This window comes from Furipterus horrens, unplaced genomic scaffold (assembly GCF_987537825.1).
Source record: "Furipterus horrens unplaced genomic scaffold, mFurHor1.1.pri manual_scaffold_8, whole genome shotgun sequence".
In the NCBI taxonomy this organism is placed as follows: domain Eukaryota; kingdom Metazoa; phylum Chordata; class Mammalia; order Chiroptera; family Furipteridae; genus Furipterus; species Furipterus horrens.
The window spans coordinates 100867283-100878061 of NW_028327178.1; the positions used below are offsets into that span (position 1 = coordinate 100867283).

A 10779-nucleotide genomic window follows, 5' to 3' on the forward strand; every position below is an offset into this window, starting at 1 on the left:
AGAAGTCAACAGGCAAAAGTACAAGCATTTCAAGAACATAACAAGGTAAAAGAGATGGTTTCCAAAGTGCTTTCGCTTAGTTCGTTGACTCCTCCAGTCTTATCAAGTAGACAGAATAGGATTATTACCTCCAGGTGTAGATGACCAAATGAAGCTCCAAGTTTGGTTAAGTTGCCCGACTCCACCTGGCTAATAAGTAGCAAAGGGGACAGAGCTTGGGGCTGACTGTGGCCAATGCTCTTCCCCTCCCCACTGAGCTGGCCTGAATTTCTGTTTATTGCAACTAAATCAAGCCAAAATGATGGAAGTGGGCTGGCTGATGGTGCCTCAGGTGTCCACAACGCCTGCAGCTCCAAGCTGAACTTTTCACGTGTAACTCTATGTGCCTAAACACACCACAAACCTCCGTACAGAAACTGGCCCCCTAAGAAAAACTTCTGGTTGAAGGGCTCTGCTCTGGTGACATGGCAAAGCAGGGGCAGAAGCATGAGCCTCTGGGCGCTAGGGCAGGTGTCCTCACCCTTAATGGTAAATCTGCCGGAATTAGGGGTATGACTGTCAGTTGTGAGATATCATTTACACACAATAAAATGCACAGAGCTTTCATATATCTGTTTCTATTAGATACATAATAGAAATACACACATCTCCTTATAACCACCATCCCAAACAAGACTTCGGACATTTTCATTACCCCAGAAAACTCTGTCATTCCAGTCAATCCCCTAGCTTCCAGCCCTCCAAGAGGCGACTTCTTTTTGACTTCTATCGCTCCCTTGCCTGCTTTTGTACTTTATATACATGGGACTGAACATTATAGCTTCTTAGACCATCTGATGTTCAGTTCAGTTCTTGTCTTTCAAATGAGCAGTCAGCACGGGTACAAGAGAAAGAGCAGTGGGCTGGGACGGTTTGCCCCGCTGAAGCAGCGACTAGATGCAGAGCCAGAGGACTCAGGACCTAGTCACAGTCCCTTCACTACGTATCTGCGTGATGTGTACATGCCTCTTTTACCCAGGTCTCAAGTGCTCTTCTCCTGTGACATGTGAGTGTTAAATTATGGCATGTAAGATGCCTCCTAAGTTAGAAGTCCATGATTCTAAAGTAGAACTTAAACTTCGAATGCACATTGCCCATTTCAGAGTCCTTACTGAAAGAAGCTACACCCTTGTTTTGATGGTGCTGCTAAGAAAAACAAATCATGTTTCCTGGAACTCCTCTCTGGATACTGTCTTTGGAGATAAACAAGCTAAAGCTCACTAATTTACAGTTCCACTTTACTTTGATCCCATATGGCATTTCCTAGGTTCATTGTTGCTTTCTTTATTAAAGTTACCCTGAGTGATTCCTGTCTGTTCCAAAAATTTATATCCATTTTAAAGCTTGGAGATTTGCAACTACCAAGACTATTCCAGAGACACTATGAACTCCGTTCTCAGCAACTCTGCCCTTGCCCACAAAGCTCAGGCAGCCCATGTGTGTTGAGTGACCTCTTCCCAACCACGCCACAGCTGAGGAACCGAGGTGAACCTAAACCTAAGCTGAATGAGTCCAATTCTTTCTCTTGACCTTAAAGACACAGGCTAAAAGGGAGTTGGATGACAACGGGCCCTGGCACAGGAAGGGGATGGTCAGTTTCAGAGCAAGTACCATGGCAAGCCAAGGTCATTCATAAGCCAAAGATACAGAGAAGCAAAAACCGAGAGCCTTGCAGAGGAAGCTGCTCTGCAGAAGAATCCAGAAATGTGTAGACGAGCGGAGGCTAGACCCCAGAAACCACAAAGTCCCAGAAAGAGATGGAAGAGGCCACTGCCTGATGACTTTCCAGATTCCATGGCTACACCTCCTACGCCTGCGGTACCTGAAATTCCCTGCATCATGCCAACAAAACTCCTGTAAGTTAAACTAGCCTGCATTTCTGTTTATTGCGACTAAAAAGCCTAAGACGAAGACTGACCCCAAGCTTTGGAGGAACTTCTTAAAGGGAGGTCAGAACGGAAAGCAGCAGCGTAACAGGCGTAAGACGATGCATCGAGCAGGCCCGTGATTAACGCTGGCTGAAGCAGTGAAGAGCAGAACCCACTGACGTAAGTCTGGCTTGCTGAAAAGAGAACAGTTACATGGTGACTTGATAGCAATCATCTTGCACACAATAGTTACGTGTAGATGCCTCTTTAGAGTTGATTGCTCACTTCTACAGCATTTTTATAGCTCACGCTCACACGAGCCCTGACAGTCATCCCCATTTTACAGGCGAAGCAACTAAAGCTCAGACGGGCTGAGAAACTTGTCTTCCATATGCCTCCGCCTCAGGACTGGGTCACAAGGCTAGTTCTCCCCCCTCTGTGTAAGAATCCCTTTGACGACATTAGCTAACGATTCCATAGAGCTATGGCACTGTTCAAAGGGCTTTGCCTACATTAATTCACTTAATGCGCACAACCCTGTGTGGTATGTTACTGTCCTCATTTACAGACGAAAATGGAGGCACATAAAGATTAAGTTCCACACTCAGTGTCACACAGCTAGGCAACGGCACAGCCAGAATGCGATCCCAGGCAGGCTGGTGCTGTTGGAAAGCCGTGTGAAAGCAGGCAACACTGTACCTGGTCCACAGCAAACGCTCAGGGGAGTTTTGGGTTGCTGTGCCTGAAGCCGGGGTCGTCGTCGTCGGCAGCCGTCCGTCTCGAGAGACGATGGTGTAGCTTCTTAAGAGTCTATCTGCACCGCCGAGAATGGCTGTGCAGTTCGACTTGGGAGTGACACGGTATCTGTCTCCTCCCGTGTTGAATCGACATCTTGCGATGACGCTGGAGTGTCCTCTCCAGTGAAGCTGAAGCTACAGAGCCTGGGCGGGGTGATATGGAGGGTCTGCTGTTGCCCAAGCAGCAGACCCCCCCTCTCTTCGCAGCTGAAGGGTCCAAGGGAAAGACGGAGTCAATACAGCTTGGCTTCAGGTGCGCCGCAGGAGTTGCCGGTGTTGACTACAACGTCAAACCGCCTTAGGGACTCCGGCTCCGGATTTTCTGTCAGGGTTTACGCCCTTAGCCTTTCCCCTGAAGAGGTATGCCGAAGGCAGCGGAGGTTTTTTGGAGTCAGAGTTTTCCTTCTCTGATGTGCCCTGACTGGAAGATCGAACCAGCGACACTTAGCTCACAGGCCGACGCTCAATCCACTGAGCCAAACCAGCCAGGGGTGCCTGAAGCCGGGGTACACTGAAGCTAAGAGACCCACAAACAACAGCTCACTATTTGAACAGATAATGGTGCTCCACTGACTAAAGTGTTCATTCTTCACCACCCAGCCAGATCTTCCTGGGCTACTGGCTATGTCTACGAGGCAGGCCATGTTCCTTCATTTCTTCTGTTCTTTTTTTGCACATTGTCTTCCTTCCTTTGACTGTCAAGAGCTCCTATTCAAGCTGCAAAGCCCAGCTCAAATGTCACCTCCTCTCTGTACCATTTTTAGCTTTTCCAACCTTTCCTTAGCAAAACAAAGTAGGATTTACACATCTCCCTATTCCTCCAGGGCAGGTATACCCCTATAGACTTATAACCTAGCAGAGCACCAGGCATACAGTTACAGCTCAGTGAGTGAGCACTTGCGTCTGCTCAAACCCACTGGCTCTGACTTCCTCAACACCTATGCGCCGGGCTGGCTCTACATGCCAAGGGACGGGCATGAACTGCCCTAGTTGCCTGACGGTCCCTTCCTGTCCCACCACCTCCCAACTACACAGTACGTACTTCCATTGTTTAACGTTTTGTTTTCATATCTAACATGTGAATGTGTTTCACTGGACAATTGGATTTAGTAGCCCTGTCTCTAGTTAAAAGAAAGGGAGAGATATTCCTCTGCTTTTCTCCCTGTAGAAACATCAGGAGGCAGGAGGCTGGAAGTAATATTCTTCAGACAACCTTCCCAGGATAAAGGATCCCCTTGTGGGGAACTCCTTCAGCACTTATTTGCTTATTCTTTTCATTTTCACTTTAGAAAGGAGGTGGAAATTAGGTGGAAGCAATTCAATAACATCGCAAAACTCCTAGGGTTATAAATAGCCTCTTGCTCCACCACTCAGCAATCCTACAGAGTTCACTAGCAGACAAACCCAGGGAGCGGTGACTCCCCGTCCAGGCCCAGGAGGCAAGGAGGTAAAACGCCCCATCCAGATGACAGGACTCTACATCCCTCGCCCACCCGCCCCGTTGAAATTATTACCGATATCAAGAGGACTGGGAAAACTCAAAATGACAAAAAACAGGAGAGAGGCAGACATGGATCTGAAGACGATAATTCTATGAGATGGGAATTGAAAGCCCCAGTTTTCAAAGGCAGAGCTGGGGCAACAAGAGAGAAGAAGCCAAGTCAGTGTCTCCAATGAAGCGTCCTCTAAGTGGCTTAGGGAAGGTGTGCTAATCCAATGAGCACCACAGCGCTTTCTCAATCAATCACCCAGGCAGCGACTCCTCGGTGGAGCCAGATTCTGACAGTGGGTGGGACCGCCCATCTTTAAGAAAGGAAGTGGAAGTCGACCCCTTCCCATTAGTGCGGAATTCAGAATGAAGAATGCCAGAGGTTTCCAGCGCTCCCCTCCCCCCTTCCCTCTTAGGATAGCATTGCAGAGTCCTTTCTGTTCTGTTCTTTTGCTTTTGAGTCAGTGGGGGAGGCATGGGCAAGTTTCGTTTTGCTTCCTGCAGCAGAATATGCCACACCAGGAAGGCAACTAGAGGTCACGCCATCATTCTCATCAAGAACACAATCTCAACAGAGGCTTCCCTCTGATATCTTCTCATCTGAGAAGTGACTCAATTTCCCTCAGTTCCGACCACTGAACAACGAACGATGAGGCTCTGAGGGAGAGAAGAGGGGAATTCAGTTGGCAGATTCCTGTTCTGACATTCGCTGCTAGAAAGGCTGACAAGGACCATCACACCAAAGGCGGCTGAGGTTTTGCCTTTTTGTTTAAATTTCCTGGACAACAGGATTCACTCAAACATGTGGTTAAAAGCCACTAAGTTAGACAGAACCAAAGTGTGGGGAGGAAGGGTGTGGGAACAGGGTAAACAGTGTGGGCTTCTTCCGCTTAACATCTACCCTAAGAATCGCCTCGGTCTCCTCTTGTCCTGCGTAGGACCTTCTGCAGTGGTCCTACCCCTCCTGTAGAACAGAGCTCACACTCCTCGGCAGAGCATTCGGCTTACCCCAGTCCCATGTGGCTTTCAGACTCCCCCTTGCAGATGCTACATCTGTCACACCAGGCCACCCTGTTCCCTCAAACATCATGCTCCTCTGAGTCTGCACTTTTGCTTGTGCCATTACTCCTTTCACCATGTTCAGCTGGTAAACTCCTCCTCACCCTTCAAGGCCCAGCTCAGATAATCACTCAAGTGGATTTCCTAGTCCTCTCACCTCAGACAAAATTAATGTGCCCGCATCTACATGCCCAGTCTTTTATACACACCTCCATGATCCCACTATTTGAAAATTCTCTACGGGCTTCTCTTGCTACTCAAAGTGTGATCTGCACCCTGGCAGCACTGCCATTGCCTGGGATCCCGCAGGAATGCAGAATCACCCACTGAATGAGAATCTGCCTTCAAACAAGGTCCCCAGAGGTGGTACACATGCACCTCAAAGTTTGAGAAGCAGCTCTAGACCAGTGGTTCTCAACTCTGATTGTGCATCATCGGTGCCCACCTCACAGTCACCGAAAAACTCTCCCAGGATTCCAATGAGCTGCCGGGGTTGAGAGCCACAGCAATCTGAGGACAGGGACTCATCAAGCCTGTCTACTCCCCAGCCTTCCCTTCCCCCAAATTCGCAGCAGTGCCCAGCACACAGTTGTGTCCACAGAATGCCACACCAAAAATACCCTCCAGGATGCCCCTAGACCTGACTGCCTTTAAAATAGAATAAAAACACTAATGACAGAGGATCATCCATTGCCTAGAACTTTGCAAATCCCTAACTAAAATAGAGGAAATGGATTTAGAAGGGGCAGTGTTTATAGATCACGTGCTTTAGTTTTTGGAAATCAAAGGAAACAGAAACTGAGATGGAAAATATAGATGAGCTTTAAGAGAATGCTGCCCTTCAACCGGGAGACAGAGCTGTGTGGGGAGGGAGCGTGGTGAGCTAAGAGTCCTGGTTTATGACTGAAATCCTGGGCTGTGGGCCTGATTCCTTCAATACTGACCATAACAACACAACATTGTTTTTGTAAAATCAGGCCAAGCCCTGTGATTTCATGAATCAGAGAGCCAAGGTCCAGAAAAGTTGGCAAAGCCACACCACCAGTTAGGGACAAAAGACAGTGCAGGCCCCCACTTCTGGGTTAGTCCTCCCCACTGGAGCACAGGAGACCCGACTGCCTATAAGCACAAGCCTCCCAGGACCTCAGGTCCTGATCTATAGGAGGGGGTCAGACTTGATGTTTTTGAGGTCTTTTCCAACCTTGACCTTCTCGTGAGACAGTGTAGCTTAATAATCAGAAGCCTGTGTTCTGGAGTGGGACAAGTTTGGATTCCGGTCCAAGCTCTTAACAGTCTCCTTATCCAGAATCAGCCCTACTCTATACAGTTGTTGTAAATATTAAGTGGGATAATGCATGTAAACCATTTCAGCATAATACCTGGCACAGAATAAGAATTCCAACTGTGTGAACTTGAAGAAGTTGCAAAAACGCTGTAACCGTGTTTCCCAGTGTAAAAGAGCCCTACTTGCCAGGCCCAAGTATAATGCTGACAAAATGAGAGAACATATGTGAAGGGGAGGAAAATCAATATAAAAGGCAAACGCTGCTAATGGTATTGTTCTATCATTATCATTATTATTATTTTCTTCTTCTAGCAGAATAACCTTGGTTTATAAGTCAGTTCCAGAGCTGTGGCCAATACAGTGTGGCAAATAATAGGTGCTCAACAAATCTCTTCTAGTAACTCAAATGAAACCAGTATGTCTAATGGGGTTACAAATTCAAATGCCTTAAGCAGCCAGGCAGGTAAGTAAATAAGTCAAGCAGCATCTATGTAGGGACTGTGGCAAACTGCAAACTGGGAATTAAAATCAAGCACTTCCATGCATATTACACAGCTTGACTTAGCCACTTTGCAGTCTCTGTACACCACTGATTCTGGGTCTTCTTCACGCCACACGGCATCTTGCTCATCATCTAATCATTCTGTGGTCTGCTCTGGTCTTTCCAAGTGCACGATAAGCATCCTGAAGATGAAGGCTGTGACTTCTATGCCCCAGTCATCCTAAATGGCCCAGAACAGCGCTGGCCTCACTGCAGTGAGGGTCACGCTCGGGGCAATTATTGAACTGAAAAGCCAGACTGTTAACTCAAGCCTACTACTCCCAGCATCTGTGAGGTAGGTGCTGCAGGGTGTGTACATTTTTCTACCCAGATCCCGGGACCAGGATGAGTTGGTACAGCCTGTGCTGGGGTATGGTGACGAGGTCACAGAAGGACTTGTTCCTGAGCCACCTAGGCAGGTGGTACTGAGGTGTCCAGACACATTATCTCCGCATGGAACAAGATAGAATATGCAATATACCCACAGCTACCATCGTTTTCAATAGGTATAGTCCCCACTTCCTATACCCCCAAACTCCCTCGGCACCTCCTAGAGGCAGGGTAGGGCACAGAAAGGCTCCATATTAACAGTCGGGGGTCCTGGTCCTAATCTTGCCTCCTCTAGTCACAAACTCTAGGGTGACTGGTGGCAGGCCAACAGAACTTTCAGGAGCTTTATTACTTTTATTAGTAAAGTGCAGATAATGAAAATTACTTCAAAAGACTCTCAAGGAGATTCAATGCCACAGGCATATAAAGCTCAGCACTGCACAGCCCAACACAGCAGCCCCTAGCACGCGTGGCTACCGAGCATCTGAAATATGATTACCACGAACTGAGATGGGCTATGAAGTGTAAAACATATACCAGGTTTCAAAGCCTTAGTACAGACACACAAATGTGAACTATCTCTCAATAATGTTTTTATGTTGACTGTGTGTCAAAATAACATTTTGGACTATGTTAGGTTAAGTAAATGTATATTACAAAGGTTAATTTCAGACGTTAATGCCGTACTAAATGAATGCAAAACTGCAGCTGTGCAAGTGTTGGAGAAGGAAGGAGAAGTACACAGGGTGATGAAAGCGGGGAATTCACTTGGTGAGGGTGTCAGGGATCACGGATGCCTCTGGAGGAAGTGATACTTGAACGGAGATGTGAAGGATGAAGACTTAACTGGACAAAGACGGGAAGAGGCCACGGAGAAGGGACTCTTTAAGTGTAAAGACCCTGAGAGGCGCCAGCGGTGGTCCTAGTGTGAGGAGAGTGTTGAGCAAGAGGGATTCATAGACTGAGAGGAGCGGGGAGGTCAGAGGGGCCAGATCTCCAGGGCTTGGGTGAGGATCTGGGGCCGGACCTACACGTCGTGGGAAGCCCGCCAGTTTTAAGTAGCGGAGTGTCCGGATCTGATCTGCATTTGGAAAAGATCCCTCCGGCCACGGGGCAGGGCCCGCAGGAGCGCGGCCCGAGTGCATGTGGGCGGATCAGTTCGGGCAGTGAAACAGTCCAGAGAAGAGGCGAGAGAGGCCAGAAACGAGAGGGAAGCGGCGGAGGTGGGAAGTGGATGGATTGCGAGCTGCAGAAGCGGCCGGATCGACGGGGCGGGGTGATGAGCAGTGTCTGTGTGTGTTGTGTGTGTGTGCGCGCGCGTGTGTGTGTCGGGGTGGAGATGTCAAGAAAGACTCCGGGGCTTCGAATATGTGCCGCCCAGACCCAAACACTCTCCGGGCTCCTTCTGAGCCCTCTCCCACCCTGTCTCCGCATTTCCACGCTCCTGCATCTTCCCGTCGCGCCCGCGGGCTCCGGCCCCCAATCCTCCTCCCTGCGACCCAGCCCCTGCTCCTCGAGGCCTGGCCCGCCCTCTTTTCCACCCGATACCCAATTCCAGGTCAGGTTCTCGGAGCCCCGCCGGGCCGGGCGGACCCAGCTGGGCCACTACCCCTCGGGGGCCTGCCGAACCCCAGCGGTGCAGCCCAGGCCCGCCCTTTCCCAGCCCCTCGACCCCCAGGGCAGACGCACGTAGTAGAACCCAGCCCCCTTCCCTGCCAGGCCTCGCCTCTCCTCACTGCGTCCTTCGGGCCCGGCCTTCCTCCGCTGCCCGCCACGACCCAGCCCCCAGCGCGCCCATCACTCACCAGGGTGCGGACCAAGGCCCAGCTCCCGCGCCGGGGTTTCGCCTCGGCGGATCCTCCAGCCTCCGCCCGCCCGGCCTTCCAGGGATCCCGCCCCGCGCAAGCCAACACCGGCTCCTATTGCTCCGTTTCGCCGTCACGCTGAACTCTCTTCCTTCAATTAGGTTATTTTCCTGTCACTCAAGAAAGGGCGGGCCCAGCTGTCGCGGGAAAAGCCGGCGGTCCCCGCCCCGCGCACTGAGGCCTCTTAAAGAAACAGCCTGTCTTTCGCCCCCGCGGGTGATGGGATCAGGAGGAACGGATTTCTCAGCAAAGGCAAGAGGCAGCATTTTTTCTTCAGACTTTTCTTTTGGCACATCCCGGAAGTGAAGGGAAAGGCTTTGATTCCTTGTGACAAATCAGAGGTTTTGAGGGCTAAGCTTGTCCTCTGGCGGCACGCAGACCCGTGCCCAGCAGTGGGGATAACTGAGTGGGAGGTGACAGTCGAGTCAGAGGCTGTGAGCATGCTCACCACCGAGATGGAGCTAATTATACCGGCACCCAGGGCTGACCGTGGGCGCTGAGCAGAGGCAGAGGGGTACAGCTCAGCGGCACTGTGTATAGAGACCCGTGGGCGGCGGCATTCGTCACTGCAACTGCGATGGGAACACGGCCGGCAGGGCGCCAAGGCCTCCCTGGTGCTCTCATCTCCCTTTATACTCCGAGGTAGGTAACATACTGATCTCCTTGTTACAGATAAGGAAACCGGTGCTCCGAGGGGGCCAGAGATAACCACAGCTAGTCACGGGCAGAGCAAGACACCAGCTTGTGCCCAAGTTCGTGCTTGAACCGTTCTGTCGCCCAGATCCTTACAACGGCTCCGGGAGGTGAGTATTTTGTTTTCGGTCTTACAGATGCTCCGCGGAGACTAAGTAATGAAACTGATAGCAAAGCGACTGAATAACGACTGCCATGTATGTGCAAAGCCGTTTTACGTGTGTTGTCTCATTCGATCCTCAAAACCTCTCGGAATGGAAGATGATGGTGGATAAAATGATGCTCAGGGAAGTCGAGGCTTAGGAATAGCTGACATTACAGTTTCCCTAAAGGTCTAGAGAGGAAATACTCTTGGGCGCACGGTCTTGGCTGTTGTAGTGTGAGAGCAGCCACAGCCAATACACAAACACCTGACTGTGTCTGTGTTCCCATGCAACTTCAGTCACAGCATAGGTGGTGGCCTGTGGCAGTAGTTTGCCTGCCCCTGGGCTACGCTTTGCTGAGTATCAAAGCCTTTAATGCACCCATTGCTGTGTGGCATCCTCACATCCGCATTGTGGTTATTCATACTGTCATTGTTTATTGTGAATGTGTTATTATTGCTGATGATGCTGTTATCATCCCGATCGTTTTACAAAGGGGCAATCTAAGGCATGTCAAGGTTAAGGATTGGCCTGGGGTTAACGCAGGAGCCAGAAGTCCCATTCAGCTTTCCTCACCCCAAGTTCCATCCTCTGTCTCCGGCACTGTGTTGTGAGGTCACACATGAGCTCCACCTTGGTTCAGCAGATCTCCCCCATGCCCCATGGCAGG

General features: G+C 50.1%; 1 protein-coding gene across 1 annotated transcript in view; it reads right to left on the reverse strand.

Moving 5' to 3' along the window:
• Positions 1-9286, reverse strand: part of ELMO2 (engulfment and cell motility 2) — a 36071-nt gene extending 26785 nt beyond the window's left edge. The window contains exon 1 of the mRNA XM_090286507.1: positions 9214-9286. The gene's annotated coding sequence lies outside the window, so the exon portion shown is untranslated. The remainder of the gene's footprint in view (positions 1-9213) is intronic.
• Positions 9287-10779: the final 1493 nt, after the last annotated feature.